This window comes from Hemicordylus capensis, chromosome 16 (assembly GCF_027244095.1).
Source record: "Hemicordylus capensis ecotype Gifberg chromosome 16, rHemCap1.1.pri, whole genome shotgun sequence".
Taxonomy (NCBI): Eukaryota; Metazoa; Chordata; class Lepidosauria; order Squamata; family Cordylidae; genus Hemicordylus; species Hemicordylus capensis.
In genome coordinates, this window is record NC_069672.1 from 2133547 (window position 1) to 2155066 (window position 21520).

Here is a 21520-nt window from a genome sequence, read left to right on the forward strand (position 1 = left end):
TCTTTCTGGAGCACGGGGAGAGCAACTGGCCCTCTCCATCCCCAGCACAGCATCCCTCCAGTGGCTGTTGCTGGGGGTCTGTCTTATGTTTCTTTTTTAGATTGTGAGCCCTCTGGGGACAGGGAAATTATTTTTTAATTTATTTATCTATTTCCACGTATACTGCTTTGGGGAACTTTTGCTGAAAAGCACTATATAAATATTGGTCGTATTCATATGATAATCAGGAGAGCTGGGGCTGGAATATTCCTGGAGTCTCCCCAAGACCCACTGGGGATCCATCCCTGCCCTTTATGCACCCACCAGTCCCGCCTGGAGAGATCCACCACCTCAACGGTTTGCTACTGTAGTGGAGAGGAGAGCTGGTCTGGTGGCAGCAAGCAGGACTGGTCCCCTTTGCTAAGCAGAGTCTGCCCTGGTTGCATATGAAAGGGAGACTAGAAGTGTGAGCCCTGCAAGAGATTCCTCTCAGGGGATGGAGCCACTCTGGGAAGAGCAGAAGGTTTCAAGTTCCCTCCCTGGCAGCATCTCCAAGACAGGGCTGGAAGAGACTCCTGCCTGCAACCTTGGAGAAGCCGCTGTCAGTCTGGGTAGACAAGACTGAGCTAGGTGGACCGACGGTCTGACTCTGTATATGGCCGCTTCCTATGTTCCCAAGCGTAGACGAGCTCTTTTCACCATCTGGGTGAGGAATCGAGATTGCCAGGTAAGCCTGCCCCTGACCTACAACAACGCCGGCCTCAGGCACTTAGGGAGCTGCAGGCCTCTAATGTTTTACAGCAGACAGCGGTCCTAAAACTTTTGGCCTGGCTCCTTGGTCCAAAGAACCCACTTGTCAGCTGGCCAGGGGCAAGCAGGACACCCAGCACCCCACAGGTCTCCTCCCTGGAGGCCTCCTTTCTACTGCTATTTTTGAGATGGTAAGAAACAGCAGGGATGGTTTCCAAACAAAAGGCCAGCCCCCACCCCAGCTGTCCTTTACCGTCTCCATCCGACACTAGACCCACCTCTCTCCTAAGCCCTCTCTCTGCCTAGCTGCCAGGAAAGGATCGGTGGTGACCCCAAATGTGAGCTAAATTAGCCTAGATTTCTGGATCCTGGGATGTTGCTTTATACTGAGTCAGGCGCTTGGTCCATCTAGCTTAGCATTGTCGACTCTGACTGGCAGCGGCTCTCCAAGCTTACAAGCAGGGTGCTCTCCCAGCCCTTCCTGGAGATGCTGCCAGGAATTGAACCGGGGACCTTCTGCATGCTCTGCCTGTGAGCTATGGCCCCGTTCTGTAAATGGGTATATTTTGCAGCAGACAGTGGTCCTAAATTCTTGGCCTGGCTCTTAGATCCAAAGAAAAAAAAATTCAAGGCCTGATGTGGCTGCAGTAAAATGTTTATAAGAGATCATTGGGGTGCCCGTTATGCTCCAAGGACATCCCCCTCCCCACCGACACACACTCACACACATTCGCTGTCACATTCTCAGCGCAGTGAATGGATGGTGAGAAGTCAGACAACACTTTGCCAGAGAAAACAGGAGGAGGAGGAGATGAGAGACAGCCGCTTGTGCTCGTACGTAGCCACACAGCTCTGGAATTGGGTTTGGTCCTAAAAGGAAGCGTGCTGATGCTTCACAAAACGCACTTCGAAGCAATGGCCTGGCCAGACACCTTTCTGCAATTCTGCAACTCTCCCCAGCCGGATGCTAGTCCCACTATTCTAATGAGGGTAGGAGGCGCACAGCTCCCGCGCTTGGGAAGGACACTTCTCCTAACCCTCGAGTCGTGTGAACCAGCCTACAGAATTCTCAGACGCTCTGCACGCAAGGCACATGCTCCAACATGTGGCGATGGGCTCCCTCCGTAGGTTAGGGGTTCTCAATTATGGGTCCCTACAGTGGCATTCAGTGGAGTGAGTAAGAAACATGGGAAGCTGCCATATACCGAGTCAGACCCTTGGTCCATCTAGCTCAGTACTGTCTGCACAGACTGGCAGCGGCTTCTCCAAGGTTGCAGGCAGGCGTCTCTCCCAGCCCTCTCTTGGAGATTGAACCTGGGACCTTCTGCATGCAAGCAGGCTGGTGCTCTTCCCAGAGCAGCCCCATCCTGAGCTCCAACCTTTCTGTTTGGGTGCTATAAAACAGGGTTGCCAAAAGGATTCTAACACAGAACTGGAAGGACACATTTACTCCTGAACTGCCACTTCGGTACAGATGTGTGTGCCTTGTAAGCATTTGAACTGGTCCCCTGTTCTCCACGACAAAAAAGTAAAGAAGAGGAATTTTCAGCAATTGGGTCCAATTTTAATGAGTTGCTCATGTTTTGAAGTAATACTGTATATCCTTAGAAGGAGATGTATTCCGCCCCCCACTTTCTTTGGGCAAATTCTGTTTACTAGCTGGTCTGGGCGCAGAGCATCTGCACCTCCCCCCACCCCACCCCCACGGTTTTCTTTCCCCACCCGCCCACCGGCTCTGTTTTCTTCCCTGCCCTCCTGCCGTCGTTTTCTCCTCCCCCCAGCAAGCCTGTCCGCTGGCTCTCCCCCTGCTGGCAGCTCGCTCACAAACTCTCACAAGAGCTGCCACGCATGGGATTAGCAACGGGTACACCTTAGAGAAATAGATAGATAGATAGATAGATAGATATAGATAACACATTAAAGCCATGCTTAAGGGATTGTTTTTACTATAGTTTACCTGGATCCAATTAGGTGTCCCCCCCAAGTTTCTTGATACTAGAAATCAGGAGGTCGTCTTACATTCAGAGTCCTGTTCCTTTTAAGTAAAGGCAGGTATAACCTGTATTTAACCGCTACTTTTTAAAGGGTATCGTCTTAAATTCAAAGGTGTCTTCAATTCGGGTAAAAACGGTATCGTTTTCTGTCCCCCTCCTTTATCCCTTCAGTTACACAAATACTGTATATAATTCCCATCCTTGATTATGTTATATTAGATGCAATGTTGTCCTCTTCAGTTTGAATAAACATTCTACAGACAAGCGCAAAGACATGGGGTGACCTGAATCACACCCTAGAGGTGTGGGTGCGCTCTAATGAACACAGCTTTGCGGCTCCTCACACGAAACAAGCGGGCAGCGTGACAGAAGCGGGGCATGGTGCCGCAAACCCCACCCGGCTCGCACCGAGAACTGCAGCACGGAACCTGCAAGGCTGGTTTCCTCTGTTCTTTGCAGCAAAGCCACACCAGCCTTCTCGCTCGGCTCCTGATCAGCACGCTCAATGCAAGGAGTCAGCATCCATTTCCCAAGAGGCGTCCAGCTCCAGGATGACTCAGCGGATAGACCTCTCTCACCACTTCGCTCTCCGTGCCAAGGAATGGTTGGCACACTCACAGGGGCGCCATGCAGCCTGCACAGCAGTCCTTGGGCGGGGGGGGGGATCAGGTGAACCTCTGCCGGCTGCCTGCCTCTTGGCACAAGCCGAGAACTTGGGTCAAGAGCCTGCCAGGCTGCGGAGGGCACCAGAGGGGCAAAAGCAACCCCTTCTGGGCTGCTTCCAACTGCACAGGGCAATGCCAAGATTGCAGGCACGTAAGAACCGTCCTGCTGGCCGGGAGCAGAGATCCATCCGTCCGGCACCCTGCGGCCCACAGATGGCTCTCGGAGCTCGCAAGCAAGGCAGGGATGGAAGGGCCCCCCCGTTTGCCTTGAGCTTCCAGGCGGAGAGAGTTTTGCTGTCCGTGCACCGTGCAGGCGGGAGTCTCCCTCAGCTCCATCGGGAGATGCTGTCAGGGAGGGAACTTGGGACCTGCCAGTCTGTGAAGACAATACTGAGCTAGATGGACCAAGGGTCTGACTCAGTATATGGCAGCTTCCTATGTTCCTATTTCAGATGCTTTTAAGGAGAGGAGAGCTGGTCTGGTGGTAGCAAGCAGGACGGGTCCCGTTAGCAAAGGAGGGTCCACCCTGGTTGCATATGGAAGGGAGACTTGATCTCTGAGCCCTGCAAGATATTCACCCTCAGGGGATGGAGCCACGACTCTGGGAAGAGCAGAAGGTTCCAAGTTCCCTCCCTGGCAGCTTCTCCAAGATTGGGCTGAGAGAGAATCAGTCCTTGCCAGTCTGGGTGGACCATACTGAGCTAGATGGACCAAGGGTCTGACTCGGTATATGGCAGCTTCCTGTGTTCCTAAGATTCTGTGCCTCAATGTTCTGTTTATACAGGGAACAAGGCAGCTGTTGAGCAGGGTAGGACAGGGCCAAGGGATGGCAGTGTGTGATGCAAGGCACCAAATGCTGCCTTCCCCCACACACCCAGGGGAGCCAGCCCCCTTTACAAAAGTGGCATGGGGGCAGATTTCCATGACCCCCAGGATTTCAGGTTTCACCCGAATTTTAAGCATCTCACCCAGATTCGCCCGGATTTCAGCATTCATTAAAAAGGGGGAGGGGGGAGCTAAGCTTGAACCCTTGTAGAAGCAAAGTTATCCCCTGCTAACTGGGCAAAGAGGCACCTTTTTAATGTGGTGATTCTCTTTATTTAGCAGGGGGAGAGTAACTGGCCCTATCCGTCCCCAGCACAGCATCCCTCCAGTGACGGTTGCTGGTGTCTATCTTGTGTTTCTTTTTAGATTGTGAGCCCTTTGGGGACAGGGAGCCATCTTCTTATATTTATTTATTATTTCTCTGTGTAAACCGCCCTGAGCCATTTTTGGAAGGGCAGTATAGAAATAGAATTAATAATAATAATAATAATAATAATAAGAAGAAGAAGAAGAAGAAGAAGAAGAAGCAGCAGCAGCACAAAGTGTGCAGACACTAGTCTGCTCAAAAATTATTTTCAAGCCAATTTACACAATATGCAAATTAGGCACCCTCAGTGGGGGGCGGGAGGTTGCTAGTGGCCTCCTCTTCTCCTCTCCTGCTTCTCGCAAGCAACTTTGCAAGGAGGGCGAGGAGTTTCAAAGAAGACTGGGAACCCTTCTTACTTAAAGAACTATTTTTTCCAATATGGACCTTTCAGCAGGGTTTGAAATTTAGTAACAGCAGCAGGTTGGGCAGGGTAAAATCGAGTTTGCAATGTGGAGTATATATGTTTTGAATTCTTATAGCAATGGTAGATTTGTATAGCTAATATGAACCGTGCAGAATGGTAAGCGGGAAGTCAATATTTACTTAATTAAACGCAACTGGATTGTTCAGATATTGTGAAACTAATAAAATTTTAAAATGCAAAAGGAGGGCGAGGAGATGAGATCTCTGCAAGGGTCAGATTAGTCCCAGCCAGGGTCCTCGCTACTTTTTTCATCTGTGTGTGGAATGAGCTTTGTCCTGGGCGGCCACAACAGGACGGCAGTTTCAGGTCTAGGGTCGTCGTGGCCCGAAATGTGTGAGCGTGCGCACATGCAAACCTTAGAGGGAACACAGTTTGCAAAGAGCTGCTCTGAGGGTGACCGGGGCGGGGGGGCATCAATAATGTGCTGCCGGGAAGGATGGGAATTGGAGTTCGGCAACAGCTGGAGAGCCAGCTCAGGTGTACCCACCCCTGCTCCAAAGTGTTTCAAGCCGCCAAGCAGAAAGGTTAGAAGCGGAACCTTTCCCACCCCACACCTCTGTGAGGCGAGATGGGGAAGGAGGGAAGGGCAAGATTCTCCAGGATTTTAAAGAATAATTGTGACCCACACGCAGTCAAGGTAAAGCGTGCCGTCGACTCCGTCAGCTCCTGGCGCCCACAGAGCCCCGTGGTTGTCTTTGGTAGGATACAGGAGGGGTTGACCATGGCCTCCTCCCGCACAGTGTGAGACGATGATGCCTTTCAGCATCTTCCTCTATCTAGCTGCTGCCTGATAGTATAAGGGTTTCCCATCATCTGGGAAACACACCAGCGGGGATTCGAACTGGCAACCTCTGGCTTGCTAGTCAAGTCATTTCCCCGCTGTGCCTTTAGGTGGCATGCTCCTATGGTTGTGCTGCCGAGTCGGTGTCGACTCCTGACGCCCACAGAGCCCTGTGGTTGTCTTTGGTAGAATCCAGGAGGGCTTGACCATGGCCATCTCCTCCCACGCAGTATGAGAGGATGATGCCTTTCAGCATTTTCTTCTATCGCACGCTCCCCTCATCTGGGAAACACACCAGCGGGGATTCGAACCGGCAACCTCTCGCTTGCAAGTCAAGTCATTTCCCCCGCTGCGCCATGAGGTAGCCAGCCACACACAGCAGCATCCCCATGTCTCCTCCCTGGCAGACTTTCACAGGCACGTTGCCTCCCGGTCGGTGCCACTCTGCCAAGCTGCCTGCCCACGTCCCTGGAAAGCGCGCAGCCATCCCAGTCAGCACTCCGAGAGAGGCTTTTGGCTCGGAAGCGTCTCCTCCACCGCTGCAGACGCTGCCAAACCGGGCCTCCTTGGGTCAATGCAATCAAGGAGGCCATTTAGCTTTGCAAGGCTCAGAAACCAGGAACTGCAAAGCTAAGAGGGAAAGGCCGCCGAGAGGAAGGGAGAGAACCCTGAACTTTCCAGGCGGAAGGATGGGCCTTGCTCAAGACCATCCTGTGCCGCCACCCCCCCCCCCCCAGGTTGTGCTTTCTCATGCAAAGCAGCCGGGGCGGCCCTTTCATGAGGCGAGGTGAGGTGGCGGCCTCAGGAGGCAGATTATTTGGATGCTGGCTGGATGGCAAAATGCCCAGAGCAGCAATCTGACCCTCGCAAGTTCAGGAGTGCTTCTCTTGACACTTCTTGCAAAACTTGCCAGAAGCACAAGGGGAGAAGAAAAGGGTGTGAGCAATCCTTCTTTCCTTCCTCCAACTCATGGACTTCCAGAGTGTACAGGGTTGGCTCTGAAAATAGGCTGGACACACACACACACACACACACACACACACCAACCACGCCATGCATTTGGCACCTTGCCTCAAGCCCCACACTACTTTGGGCCACCCCTGGAAGCAGCAGTACAAGGCTTCCTGCACTAACACTGTGCCTTCCTAAATAAGGGCCAGCTCCTTGCCTAGGTTGTGCACACCAGCTGGGGATGCAGGGGCTGAATACCAGAGCAAGGAAGCTTGCAGTCTTGATTGCACTGATGCCTTCAAAGCCGTGATTGGGGCGTCTCTCTTTAAGGCAGGGGGTCCCAGTTCAAAGAGGACAGGTTGATCAATGGCTACTAGTCTGGTGGCTTTGGGCAGCCTCAGAGGCACAATGCCTCCAAATACCAGTTGCAGGGGAGCAACAGCAGCAGGAGAGAGGGCATGCACAGACCTCTTGCCTGTGGGCTCCCCAGAGGCATCTAGTGGGCCACTGTGTGAAACAGGATGCTGGGCTAGATGGGCCTCCTTGGGCCTGATCCAGCAGGGCTGTTCTTATGTTCTTATCTGGGGTCTCCAGATGGTGTTGGACTACAACTCCCATCATCCCAGCCACAATGGGCCTGAGTGTGATGGAAGTTCTAGTACAACATCTGGGGACCAAAGATTGAGAACCCCTGCCTCAAGGCATTTAAGCACTGCTACAGGCCTAAGCCACCTAATGGCACAGCGGGAAATGACTTGACTAGCAAGCATGAGGTTGCCGGTTCAAATCCCTGCTGGTCTGTTTCCCAGACTATGAGAAACACCTATTTCGGGCAGCAGTGATCTAGGAAGATGCTAAAAGGCATCATCTCATACTGAGCGGGAGGAGGCAATGGTAACCCCCCCCTGTATTCTACCAAAGATAACCACAGAGCTCTGTGGGCGCCAGGAGTCAACACTGACTCAACGGCACACTTCACCTTACCTTTACATGCCTTTAAAAACAACAGAGAGAGAGAGAGGGAGGGAAAGATGATGTTCTTGAGTATCTGATGTCCACTGGAAAAAACAGTAGCAGGGAATATTTATTATGTTCAAATACAGAGAGATGAGAACACCACTGCTAACTTCTCCAAGGTTTCAGGGAGGCATAGCATAGTGGTTAGAACGGTTAGACTAGGACCAGGAAGACCTGAGTTCGAATCCCCGTTCCATCATGAAACTCACTGGGTGACTCTGGGCCAGCCATGTATCGCTCATCCTAACCTACCTCACAGGGTTGTTGTGAGGAAGAAAATAACCATGTACACTGCTCTGAGCTCCTGGGAGGAAGAGCGGGATATACGTTCAAAAGTGAAATAAAAATAACCTCTGAGCTCCTAAAATAAAAATAACCTCTGAGCTCCTTGGAGGGATATACGTGCAAAAATGAAATAAAAATACAATAAAACATTAACGAACCCTACCTGGTGATGCTGCCAGGGATTGAACTCAGGACCTTCTGCCTGTAAAGAAGACACACTGCCACTGAGCTACGGCCCTATCCCCTAAGCAGTGTTCCCTCTAAGGCGTGCGCATGCTCATGCATTTTCTGATGTATGCTCAGTTAATTTTAATGTATGCTCAGTTAATCCTGCTCAGGGTGAATCAGGAAGGTCCCACCCTGAATAGCAATAGCACTTACATTTATATACCGCTCTATAGCTGGAGCTCTCTAAGCGGTTTCCAATGATTTAGCATATTGCCCCCAACATTCTGGGTACTCATTTTGCCGACCTCGGAAGGATGGAAGGCTGAGTCAACCTTGAGCCCCTGGTCAGGATCGAACTGGCAACCTTCTGGTTACAGGGCGGCAGTTTTACCACTGCGCCACCAGGGGCTCATGCATGTCTGTATGACATGAATGCATGTCTGCGCACACTGCCTTGATCCTGCCACCCAGAACAAATCTAATCCCACACCCAGATGAAAACAATTAGAGAGAACATTGCCCCTAAGAGGAATATCTCAGAGCACTTGTATGTAGACACCCATATAAATGCAAACCAAGGGGACAAATCATGCTTGCTACCAGAAGACCAGCTCTCCTCCCCAAAACATAGGAAGCTGCCTTATACTGAGTCAGATCATTGGTCCACCTAGCTCAGGATTGTAGACACTGACTGGCAGCAGCTCTCCAAGGTTTCAAGGCAGGAATCTGTCCCAGACCCAGATGCTGCCAGGGAGTGAGCCTGGGACCTTCTGCATGCAAAGCAGATGCTCTGCCCCTAAGCAATGGCCCCATTCCAACAACTGCCTTTGTAAGTCAGTGCACCCCCATCTCAGGGACTGGCCCTTTGACCAAAAGATTCCCACGGACATAAGAACAACCCTGCTGGATCGGGCCCAAGAAAGCCCATCTAGTCCAGCATCCTGTTTCACCCAGTGGCCCACCAGATGCCCCTGGGGAGCCCACAGGCAAGAGTTCTGTGCCTGCCCTCCCTCCTGCTGTGACTCCCTTGCAACTGGGACTCAGAGGCATCCTGCCTTTGAGACTGGAGGTGGCCCACAGCCCTCCAACTAGTAGCCGTTGGTAGACCTCTCCTCCATGAGAGGAGGTCTATCATACGAAATACGGAAGATTCCCACCTGGCTCGCCCCAGATTTGGCAGGGGACCTCCGAGGTTGCCCGCAAAGAGGACGCCTCCTCACCCGGCCTGACAGCCAGAGGCCAGCCTCCTTGGCGATTCATTTCTTTAAATACATTTTAATCAGAGGCATTCTGGGCCTCTAATTTGCTCTGCTGGAGACACGTCCTTGCCTGCAGGCAAACATTTCAGCAAGCTCACAGTGACTCAAGACAGCACTTCTTCACGGAGTCACCCGGCCGGCTGCTGTCGCCCGCAGACGACAGCCTTCCAGAGCAGTCACATCTTCGCCATCCACCAGGTCCACCGGTTAATTTCCCCCAGCAGCTCCTTCTTTGCGACAAACTCCTAAATTCCTTGCAGGGAGGTTGGAGAGGGCAGGGAGGGAGGGAGGGAAACCCAACTCCCAGCACTCTGACCGGCTGGAGCTTCCCTACGAGAGATGCTTGAAGGGATCCCCTTGACGTGATGTTGTCATATTCCTCACAAATCATCGCAAAAGGGAGCCACCCAGCTCTAAGGGAAAAGGCACAGAAGTGGACAGCCCAAAGGAAGGCGCTGGGGCACCTTTCAATGGCAGAAGCACCTGGGCCGTTTTGTTTAGGGCAGAGAGGTTATCAAACTTGGATCTCCAGATGCTGTTCGGATGCTGTTCCCATCATTCCCAGTCACACTAGCCAATGGGTGATGAGAGTCCAACAACATCTGGGGACCCAAGATGTCCAAACGATGTCCCCAGATCTGACCAGGAGAGGGATCTCAGGGTCACGGTGGACAGCTCGTTGTGTCGACAATGTGCATGGCAGCTGTGAAAAAGGCCAATTCCATGCTAAGGATCATTAGGCAGGGGATTGAAAATAAGAATGATAGTATTATAATGCCTTTATACAAATCTATGGTGCGGCCACATTTGGGGTACTGTGTGCAGTTCTGGTCACCGTATCTTAAGAAGGACATTGTAGAACAGGAGAAGGCACAGAAAAGGGCAACCAAGATGATCAGGGGACTGGAGCACCTTCCTTATGAGTCAAGGCTACAGCATCTGGGGTGTTGTAGTTTGGAAAAGAGGCGACTAAGGGGAGACATGATCAAGGTGTCTAAAATGAAGCATGGAGTGGAGAGAGTGGTCAGAGAGAAAGTCATCTCCCTTTCTCACAGCACTAGAACAAGGGGGCACCCCATGAAACTAAAGGTTGGGAAATTTAGGACCGACAAGTGGAAGTACTTTTTCACACAGCACATAATTAATCTACAGAATTCTTGGCCATGGGATGTGGTGATGGCTTTAAGGGGGGCTGAGACAAGTTCAAGGAGGTCTATCAAGGGCTACTCATCTGGTGGCTATGGGCCACCTCCAGCCTCAGAGGCACAATGCCTCTCAATCCCAGTTGCAGGGGAGCAACAGCAGGAGATAGAGGGCAGGCACAGACCTCTTGCCTGTGAGCTCCCCAGAGGCATCCTAGTTAGAATCTCAGCACCACAGCTCTTCCTGGAAAAAATTGGGACTGGCTCTTAGGATCCAAAAGTGAAAATGTGCCAAGGCCTGCTTTACTACACTACTGTTTCACTGCAGACCATCTCTACCCAGGCGGAATTAGGGAACAGATTTCCATGAGGATTTCAGCCTCACCACCTTTTAAACACTGACTGGAAATTCCTAAAATTGCTGCTTGCGACCCCAAGACCACGCAGCCAGAAATGCATGCACGCCATCTTTTTTTCTACTCAAGTTCACTCAGTTCTCCAGCCATGGCGTGGTTACCCTCCATGGTTCCAGAGATGAAGACTGGGGTGTTGCAAGGATGACCCTACTCTACATCGACTGGCAGCGGCTTCTCCAAGGGTTCAGGCAAAAGTATCTCCCAGCCCTACCTGGAGATGCTGCCAGAGAGGGAACCTGGGACCTTCTGCATGCAAAGCGATTGCTCTACCCCTCAGCTCTGGCCCCATCCCCAAAGCTGCCTTTGTAAGTCTTGTAATAGGCCTGCCCTATTGCCATCTCAAGGGTCAGTGCCCAAGACCCCCTTCCCAACTGGGGGATGCTGTAGTGAAGGGGTAAAGTTGCACCGTCAAGTTGGTGTCGACTCCTGGCGACCAAAGAGCCCTGTGGTTTTCTTTGGTAGCATACAGGAGGGGTTGGCTATTACCTCCTCCCACGCAGTGTGAGATGATGCCTTTCAGCATCTTCCTATATCGCTGCTGCCCGATAGAGGCATTTCCCATAGTCTGGGAAACATACCAGCGGGAATTCGAACCAGCAACCTCTTGCTCCCTAAGCAAGTTACTCCCCCAACTTTTAAAAAACACCAAAACAAACAAACAAAGCGTACCCCCTTTGTTGCAAAACAAAGGCAACCCATAATATGAGTGAGTGAGAGAGATTAAGTTACTCATGAGTACTCCCACTGAAATTAATAGGTGGGAGATGGCAATTGTAGTCAACAACATCTGGGAGTCCCTGTTCCAGGGAAAGCGGATGCCCATCTCTCAGACAGCAGGGCTGAAACAACTCTCACCTTCCGGCAGTGTTCTCTCTAATTATTCCCCCCATCTCTGTGCGGAATGAATTTTGTTCTGGGCAGCAGGATCAAGGCGGTGTGTGCACACCTGCATTCAGAGTGGGGCCCTCCTGATTCAACCTGAGCGGGATCTGAAATTAACTGAGCAGACATCCGAAAACTTGCGAGTGCCCACACATGCACACGCCTTAGAGGGAACAGTGCCTTCCGGCTGCTGTCGTGAGGAGTATTATTATTATTACTACATTTATATCCTGCTCTTCCTCCAAGGAGCCCAGAGCGGTGTACTACATACTTAAGTTTCTCCTCACAACAACCCTGTGAAGTAGGTTAGGCTGAGAGAGAAGTGACTGGCCCAGAGTCACCCAGGTAGTCTCATGGCTGAAGGGGGATTTGAACTCAGGTCTCCCTGGTCCTAGTCCAGCACTCTAACCACTATACCACTCTGGCTCCCACCAACTCCCACCACAACTCCCACCACCTAGACCAGGGGTTCCCTACCTGGAGCATTCTTGATGTTGCCAAACTACAACTCCCAGCATCCCTAGCTACAACTTATTGTGGCTGGAGGTGATGGGAGTTGTAGTCTGGCAACATGGGGAGTGCCACAGGTTGGGAACCCCAGACCTAGACCATTGGCCACTGATGCTGGGAGCTGCAGCTAAACATCTGCAGGAGGGCTGAAGTTGTGCAGCCCTGGAAGAGAGGCTGCTTGTTGCACCCCTGCCTGGGTGCAACACTGATTCTGGTCTTGTGGTAGCATGACTTGTCCCCTTAGCTAAGCAGGGTCCACCCTGGTTGCACATGAATGGGAGACTAGAAGTGTGAGCCCTGCAAGAGATTCCCCCTCAGGGGATGGAGCCACTCTGGGAAGAGCAGGAGGTTCCCAGTTCCCTCCCTGGCAGCATCTCCAAGACAGGGCTGAGAGAGATTCCTGTCTGCAACCTTGGAGAAGCCGCTGCCAGTCTGTGTAGACAATACTGAGCTAGATGGACCAAGGGTCCACCAGTATATAGCAGCTCCCTATGTTCCTTCCAATCCATTGTGACTGGGATCAAGCAATTCCGCTGCTCCTCTGCAGCACGTGTGACTGAACAATCCCCTCACTCTTGATGCAGAGATACAGGCATGACCCACCCTCAGAGAGCACTGCTGCATCTCTGCATGAGTCACTGCTCTGGGTTTGCTACCTTCCACTCACAAGACAACCTAGAGCCTGGCGGGGTGGGCTTCTCTGAGAGGGGAGTCAGAGCCTCTGGATGGGGAGGTTTATAAACGTAATTAATAATACATAAATAAATAACAAATTTGCACTCTCTGAAAGCGAAGCATGCTTCCTCAGTGGTCCAAAATCTGGCCGACTGGGGGCATGACTTGCCCTCTTATTTATGTATTGTTTATTTTTCTATGTAAACCACTTTGAGAATTTTGTTGAAGAGCTGTAGCTAAGTCTATGCCGCCTTAAGGGCACGGATTCGATACCCCTGGAAATGTGTCAGGAGCGCCTGTCCCCTCTGCTCCCTCGGCCCTTAGAAGCACACGCCTTACCATGAACACTGTCGCTGCTGCTGCCTCTTGAATGACAGGGATTGTTAATTATGCAGGCAGTGCCCAATCAGCATGCACCGATGTGACAGCCACAGCGGCCAACCGACCAGGGTGACGCCAACGACAAAAATGCAGCAGCAGCCGTTTCCTGCCAAGTTTTAGCAAGAAGCCGGGAGTTGCGAAAGGCAGCAGCAAGCAAAAAGCTGGGGGGTTATTGAGAATATTTGCATGTTGCTTTTCCAGGCACAAGGCTCTCAGAGCAGTTTGCTGAGGAAAAGGATCGAGAAGCTGGCTCTCTGTACCAAAGGGGGTCACCACCTAAAAAGGAATAGAAAGGAGGCCCCAGCAGCAGCTAAAAGGGAGGGGAGGGGAGGCAGGAAGTTGAGTGGGAGAGAAAGAGAGAGAGAGCTGGTCTTGTGGCAGCAAGCATGACTTGTCCCCTTTGCTAAGCAGGGCCTGCCTTGGTTTGCATTTGGGTGGGAGACTCCACGTGTGAGCACTGTAAGGTATTCCCCTCAGGGATGGAGCCGCTCTGGGAAGAGCATCTGCCTGCTTGCATGCGGAAGGTTCCGAGCTCTATGAAGCTGCCTACCGCGCCAGGCCCAGGGTCCCCTCTAACAGGGAATCCAAGTTGTGGTTGACCACAACTCCCAGAATCCCCAAGCAAAAGCCATTGCAGCCGGGAATTCTGGGAGCTGTCATCCACATCTGGGAACACCAGCCAGGCCCTGGGTCCATCTTGTTGAAGACTGTCTACACTGTCTGGCCGAAGCTCTCCCAGGTTGCAGGCAGGAGTCTCTCTCAGCCCTACCAGGAGATGCTGCCAGGGAATGAAGCTGGAACTTTTTGCATGCAAGGCAGATGCTTCCTCACAGAGCTGATGTACTCCAGGCAGCACTCTCCTTTCCACTGAAGGCAGGAGCTTCAGCTGGAGCTCTTAATACCTGGTCAGGCTTGTCCAGGAGAAGGGGGTGCTTCAGATGCACAGACATGCATTCTACAAATGACTCTGGAAACAGACAGGCATGGCATGAAGAGAGAAAGATTTTTCCTGTTGTACCTTCAGATATTAAACACTACTGATGTACACTATCCCTGAATATGGAGGTTCCATTAATCTATCACAGTCATTGGTAGATTTAGCCTCCATGAGTCTATCTAATCATTTTTTTAAAAAAAGACCATCACTACATCCATGCATTGTTTCCATAAAACAAGCCACACCATCCAAGAGTTCATTTTTCTTTAAAGGGAACTCTAATTCGGGAATGCCACTGGGATGCAGTATTCTGTCCCCATTACCCTGGTCTCTCCTGCTTTCTCTGCTCCTCTCTCCTCCCCATTCAAGTTTTGATTGTAAGGTCCTCGTTGCAGAAAATATTTTGTTTGTTTGTTTATGTTTCTCTCTAAAGTATCACATTGAGGTTGGCACATAAATAAACCCAGAACAGCAGCACACCAAGAGCAGTTACCCATGCACAGGCTTGAGGCCAATTTCGCAGATCCCTGGAGTTGCTTCTTACGACACTCCACTTACACACACACACACCCATGCCGCCCCCACCCCCTGCATTATGCAAGTCACCAGGACAGCAGAGAAAGCAAGCAGTTCTTTGGAAAGAGCAACCACAGGACGAAGGCAAGGAAACCACAGCTTTGCTGCGCTTGGAGCTTCCTTAGGCGAGCTCACAAATGCCAACATCAACCCGTTAAGCCTCACGAGTGCGGCTCTCCATGTGATCTCCATACTTCTGGATCTTTATGCATCTCTCAATATGTAGATCAGGCTGAACCAGCAAACCAATGCTTTCCCTCCTCCCTGTTGATTCCGTCCTCCCAACACTTCTCCAAAACTTCTTATGTATGTATTTAACATATTTATATACCGCCCAAAACTCTCATCTCCGGGTGGGTTTCTTGCAGGGTACCATCTGGAAAGGGGCACTTACACATACGCACACACAATTATTCCACAGGCACGCCTCTCTGGCGATTAGGCAGCATAAGAGACAGAACCACAATAAACACTCTTACAATGAAGGAGTTTTTCTTTGCAATTTATTCTCGAATATACCCAAACGCAGGTCCTAAAACAGGAGTGGGCAAACCTGGCCCTCTGGATGTTGCTGAACTACAACTCCCATCATCCCCAGCCACTGTGGTTCAGCAACAGCTGGGGGCCAGGTTTGCCCACCCCTGCCCTAAAACCTTGCTGTGAAAGCTGACACACCAAGATGTCTCTCTCCTCCCCTGATATATTTCTCTCACTCATATATATATCTTTCTTTTTTTCTTTCCCACTCTCTGAAATGGTGCCTCCGGCTTCCAGCAGCACTTCTAGCAGAGTATGGTCGTTTCCAAAAGCAAGTGCAGAAGCACCAGTCACCCTCGCCTCTGCAAACCACAAAAGCCTCAAGAATTTGCAGGACCTGCCGCACTCTGTGCTCTGGCAACCCCAAGACATCTGCAAGCAAGCCAGAGATGATGGGACACACACACACACACACACACACACCCTGTGGCCAGGAGGTTCCGACACCTGGTAGCCAAGCCGGGCTCTCAAGCCCCCGCCCCACGTCACTGCCCAAGCCCCCTAGGCTAGGCTCCAGGGATTTAGGGGGTGTTCTCCCCAAACCCCACTGACAGCAGGAGCCCCGAGCGCAACTTGCCAGCCCAGCCCAAAGCAACCATCGTGTGGCAGGCCTCAGATGATCCCGCAAGCCTCCCCCGCCCCGCACCCCACTGCCAGGTAGGCGGCCCTGAGCTCCAGGAGAGAGGCCAACAGGCTGCCAGCCACCAAAAGCACCGGCCGGGACGGAGGGAGGCTGCGCTGGAGGAAGACCCAGGAGGCAGCCACGAAAGAAAAGGCCACCTAGGACCAGAGGCGGCGGCGGCAGCAGGAGGCAGGTGAGTGAGGAGCATCACCGTCTCCAGGTGGCTCTGCGTGGAGACAGGGGCGCCACTGCAGGCACAGCTGGGGGGGGGGTGGGGGGCGAGGGCTACAGCTGCTGGAGAAGGAGCAGGGAGTGGCACAGGCGCCCCCAGCAGCCAGGCGCCCCCCCCACCACACGAGGCGCGCCAGTTTCCTGCTCAGACAGCACGCAGCAGCAGCAGCACTGCAGAAAGCCGCTTCCCGGGCTGCCGGCTCCCCAGGGCTTCCACCCCGGGCCCCCTCGGTCTCTGGGGGCTCGCTCCCCACCCCCCGGCGGCCGCCCCCCATTGCGCCCCCTCTTCCCGCCTCACCTGCAGCAGCAGCAACAGCAGCGCCGCCTTCTCTGCCAACTCACACCATCTTCGCCCTCGTGCAAGCCCAGCTCGCCCCCGGCGCGCCTCATTGGCCGGCCGGCCGCGTCAATCCGGCGCATGCAAATCGCCAGGGCCCTGCGCGGCGGCCATTGGCTGCCTGCGGGTGACTGGCAAGCCTCGCGACCAAGCCGGGCGGCGCCGCAGGCCCCGCCTCCGCCACAGCATCTGGAATAGTTCCCAGGGCTGGGAAGATAGAGGTGGTCCCCAGGTGCTGCGCTCGCGCCGCCTCCTCCTCCTCCTGCATCCCTCTCCGCACCCTCGGGGGAGGCGAGCTGGTGGGCTTGCGGTAGCCGGCTAAGCAGGGTCTGCCCTGGTTTGCCTTTGGGAGGGAGGCTCCAGGTGAGCGCTGCGAGAGATGCCCCATCGCGGATGGGGCCCTGGCTCCGTGGAAGAGCCTCTGCATGCAGAGGCATTCTCACCCCTGGACTTCGGGGGCCAAAGTCCAGGGCCTCCACACCCCCTGGGGCCCTCCAAAGCCTCTCTAGTCTGTCCTGGGTGGTGTGGTTTGTGCCCTCAAGAACCTACATGTTAGAAAATGATGCTCATCTCATTTTTAAATTTTAATGTGTTTTTATCGTGATTTTTATCTTTTGATGAATTTTAAATGTGGTTTTTTTGTATTATGTTTTAAATTCTGTTTTTAATTCTTAGATTCCAAGCCATCTAATTATATTTTTAATGAATTAAAATTTTGTTTTTAATACATAATTTTGTATTATGTTTTTAATTCTAATTTTTCTATTCAGCACAGCTGGCCTTGCTTCTGAGTAAACATGCCTAGGTGAGGCCGCCCTCCACAGCTGCAATATTGGATAAGCTGAGGTTGCACTGGGCATCTTAAAAAAATGGACGCCTCCTATTTTAAACGCCTGCCCGATGTGCTATTGTTAAACGCAGGGGATCAAGGGCCCTAAAAAAAGTTGGCAACCATGTAAAGGCAGGGGAGCAAGGGGCCTAAAAAAAGCTGGCAACCCCGCCAGGTTCCTTGCAGCTGCCCCACTTGCAAACTGCACTTTTCTCTCTCTCTCTCCCGCCCTCGCGGGTTGCCAGAAAAGCCGGCGAGCCTCCTGGGGCCTTTTATAGGCTCCTTCGCCGCTGATTTGCATAGTCCGGCCTCTCTGGAGCTCTAGCGGCAGGACTGACTCAACTGGGAGAGGGAGGGGCTATGGTCCTCCCGCGGCTTTTTATAGGCTCCTTCGCAGCTCATTTGCATAGTCCGGCCTCTCTGGAGCGAGGGCCTCGGGAGTGATGCTCACCAGCACGAGCTCTCCTCCTTCCCCCAGCAGCTGAGAAGGGGGAGTTTGCAAGCACAGCAGTGCCTAGCCCGGGCAGCTGCAAGGAGGCTGGCAGGGTGGCCAACTTCTTTTATTACAGCCCTCGCTCCCCTGCCTTTACATGGTTGCCATTTTTTTAAAAAAATGGCCCTTGCTCCCCTGCGTTTAACAATAGCACATCGGGCAGGCGTTTAAAATAGGAGGCATCCATTTTTTTAAGCTGCCCAGAGCTTATCCAATACTGCAGCTGTGGAGGGCAGCCTTACCTAGGCATGTTTACTCAGAAGCAAGGCCAGCTGTGCTGAATAGGGCTCACCTGCCGCAGGGGCAGAGAACAGCTGCCTAATTTTTCCAGGTGTACATGGACAGCTGTCAGCTAGTTGGACTAGGCCAGGACTGCAAAAGCAACTTGCCCCTGGACTACAACTCCCATCATCCCTGTTGCAGGTGATGATGGGAGTTGCAGTCCAGCACAGCTGGATTTGGGGCCGAGAGCTGTCCTAAGCTCTCTTCAGACATTCAAAAAAGGGAGACAATGTACTCTAGAAAGTGTTCACAATATACAAAGTTAAATGTAAAGGAGAAATAGAGTTGGATATAGTTGGAAACTTCAGGATGGCTTCACTGACTTCAAGGCAGATATGTAGCAGAAGCTGATAAATACTGTAATTCCTTAAATGAAACAAATGTCTGTGAGAAATGTTATGATAAATATTTAACAATTGGACTTAAGCAAATTTTACCCACTGTTGCATTTATTTTTGTTTGTTAAAGGAAGAACACACACATGATATCCAAGGGCAATGAAACTGCAAAACAGCTCTTTCCCGTTTAAAGTATCTGAATTCCTAAATTCCTTTTTATTGTGACTTCTTATTTCTACCATCAGAACGTGGGTGTCTCTATAGGTTCTGCAATCTCCTAGTGTGTGTTGGTATGTGTGTGTATATTCAAAATGAGTTTCCTACTGAGCTTATAAGTACAACGTTAGCATCTTAGCCCTTCAACATGGTGTAAGTCTCTACTCTAAAAATCCTACCATCAATGCTCCTTCTGAAGTATACCACTATTTTGGCTTTATTATCCTCTCATTCAGGGTAATTACAGTACTAGATGACTAGATTAAGGATTCCTCAAGATGTATCTGGCAACCAATAAGTTTCCCCCCTCAATCTAACTTCAAAACTGAAAAAGATGGGAGGGTAGCAATCCTAAAGTACACATCTCTGGACAACAACTTTATTCTACACTCTAAAGAACAATATATAAATTATTTTTCTTGCTGACTTAAAAAAAATGAAAAGCAGTGGTGGCTATCTGAAATCAGGAGCAGAGTATCAGTGGCCTGGAGTCCTCTTTCTCTTACTACTGTTTAATGCTGTCCTCTTCTCAGTCTGCTTTTCCTATCCATGAGGGAACCAATATCTTTTCTACCAATGCAAGAAAACAACCCCAGGGAGGAAGATTTTGAGCAGACAAATAGCAAGAAGGGAAAGGATTAAGCACAGACACACACACACACACACACACACACAGGTATTCTCCTTATTTTCATTTAAAAGCAGTCAAGAAGAAGAATCTTGGAGTTTGCATGTATTCACCCATTTATTCTTGTGATAATGACAACAGTTATTAGCAATTCAATACATATCTTGAACTTTTGCTTAAATAAAAAGATCTGTGTTGATATAGATACCTTGGATAAGGGGATCAAATTTACAGATGACTGAGTCATTCTAAACCAAGTTCTGGACACTTGTGACTTTGTACCACCATTGTGATACCCTCTTCATGTGCCTGCTTCATGTTTGTCCCTGCAGCTCCAGGTTTCTGTTGAGAAGTGTCTAGGAGAAGCCAGGTCTTCTTGTTTAAAAATGAGAGGAAGGAACCCTGGAAAGAGTTGCAGAGGGTACCTGATTCTAAACGAAAGACACATGAATGTGCGACTTCTGAAGATATAAGGAGCAAGAGGCCCTCACTCCTGCCATTCCTATCAGATGACTCCATGATGCAGTTTTTAAATAGGTAAATTGCCACTCATTATTTATTTATTTATTCGATTTTTATACCGCCCTTCCAAAATGGCTCAGGGTGGTTTACAATTAAAAACAGAAATCATTAAAAACAATTAAAACAGAAATACAAATATAAACACCAATTTAAAAACATCTTAAAAAACAAAAAACAAAAAAAAACTATCAGAACAATTAAAACCCTGAAAACCAGGTTAACATTAAAACAAATTAAAAACCCCGAAAGGCCAGGCCAAACAGATGGGTTTTAAGGGCTCTCTTGAAGGACAGTAAGGAATTAAGATTATGAATTTCTGCTGGAAGTGCATTCCATAGCCCGGGAGCAGCTACAGAGAAGGCCCGCTGAGTCGCCACCAAACGAACCGGTGGTAACCAGAGACGGACCTCCTCAGATGACCTTAACGTGCGGTGGGGATCATGTAAAAGAAGGCGCTCTCTAAGATGTCTAAGGACATTCTTGACTACATGGAATATTGGACAACATTGCCATCAGTACAGTACAAGCTTTATTTCGATCAATGACCAGAACAAACACAAGCAAAAAGGAAAAAGAATAAAACATCATAAAATAGTAGTACGCAACTTACATGCAACGTAACAAAACTTGGCCACAGAGTTAGTACTCATACTATCAAATTTAGTCAGTAATAAATCAAGATAAAAGTCATCTGAGCAGCCAGGAAAAGACTTCAACAAGGGTGAGATAAAATCTAAACGGGCATCCCTGTAGAGGTCACAGTAAAGAATAAAATGTGCAGTCGACTCAATAGCACCTGAGTCACAAGGGCAGAGGCGCAAAACATAAGGAATCCCCTTGAACCTTCCCTTAAGCACAGATGTTGGAAGAACATTAAGACGTGCAAGGGTCAAGCCACGCCTAAATTTAGGAAAAGTTATGTTACTTAGGTAATCAGCAGGCTTAAGATTGTAGAGCTGGTTACCTATATACAAACCTCTAGATATTTTGGAGGCTTCAACCTGTAGGTCAGTATCAATTATTCGCTGTTTAATAACCTTCGTAGCTGTAATAGAGCCCATCCTAACAAGTTCTTCAAGTGGGATCCCATAAAGTTGAGATTTTATTTTAAGCGACCGTTTCCATCTCGAATCAAAGGAGTCAGTCATAATAAGAGGGACTAATCCCACTTGTGAGAACTTCAATTTTAACCAGAATAGGAAAATACATTTCCAATAAACCGATTCCAAAGTATAGAGACCTGCCTCCCGTCTAATAGCGGCATTTGAGACACTATTTGGGACCTGGAAGATGGATCTAAGAAATTTTGTCTGTATGGCCTCCAGAGGTGAAAAATTGCAGAAAGGGCCCAATTGTGCACCATATGTAAGCTGTGGGTGTACTTTAGCTGCAAAGAGTTTAATAGCAGCAGGTATATATGCAGCGCCCTTCGTGAAATAAAAAGATCTAATTAAGTTGGCCGAAAGCTGGGCTTTCTGTATGGTATAGTTCAGGTGGGCCT

The 21520-nt window shown here is 50.4% G+C and overlaps 1 protein-coding gene across 5 annotated transcripts in view; it reads right to left on the minus strand.

The window, feature by feature from the left end:
• Window positions 1-21520, minus strand: part of KCNAB2 (potassium voltage-gated channel subfamily A regulatory beta subunit 2) — a 159965-nt gene that overhangs the window by 127517 nt on the left and 10928 nt on the right. For 2 of the 5 annotated variants that reach the window (XM_053280700.1, XM_053280695.1), the window contains exon 1: window positions 16673-16817. The exons of the other annotated variants lie outside the window; for them this stretch is intronic. The gene's annotated coding sequence lies outside the window, so the exon portion shown is untranslated. Of the gene's footprint in view, window positions 1-16672; window positions 16818-21520 lie in introns of those variants that run through there. 5 annotated transcript variants of the gene reach the window in all.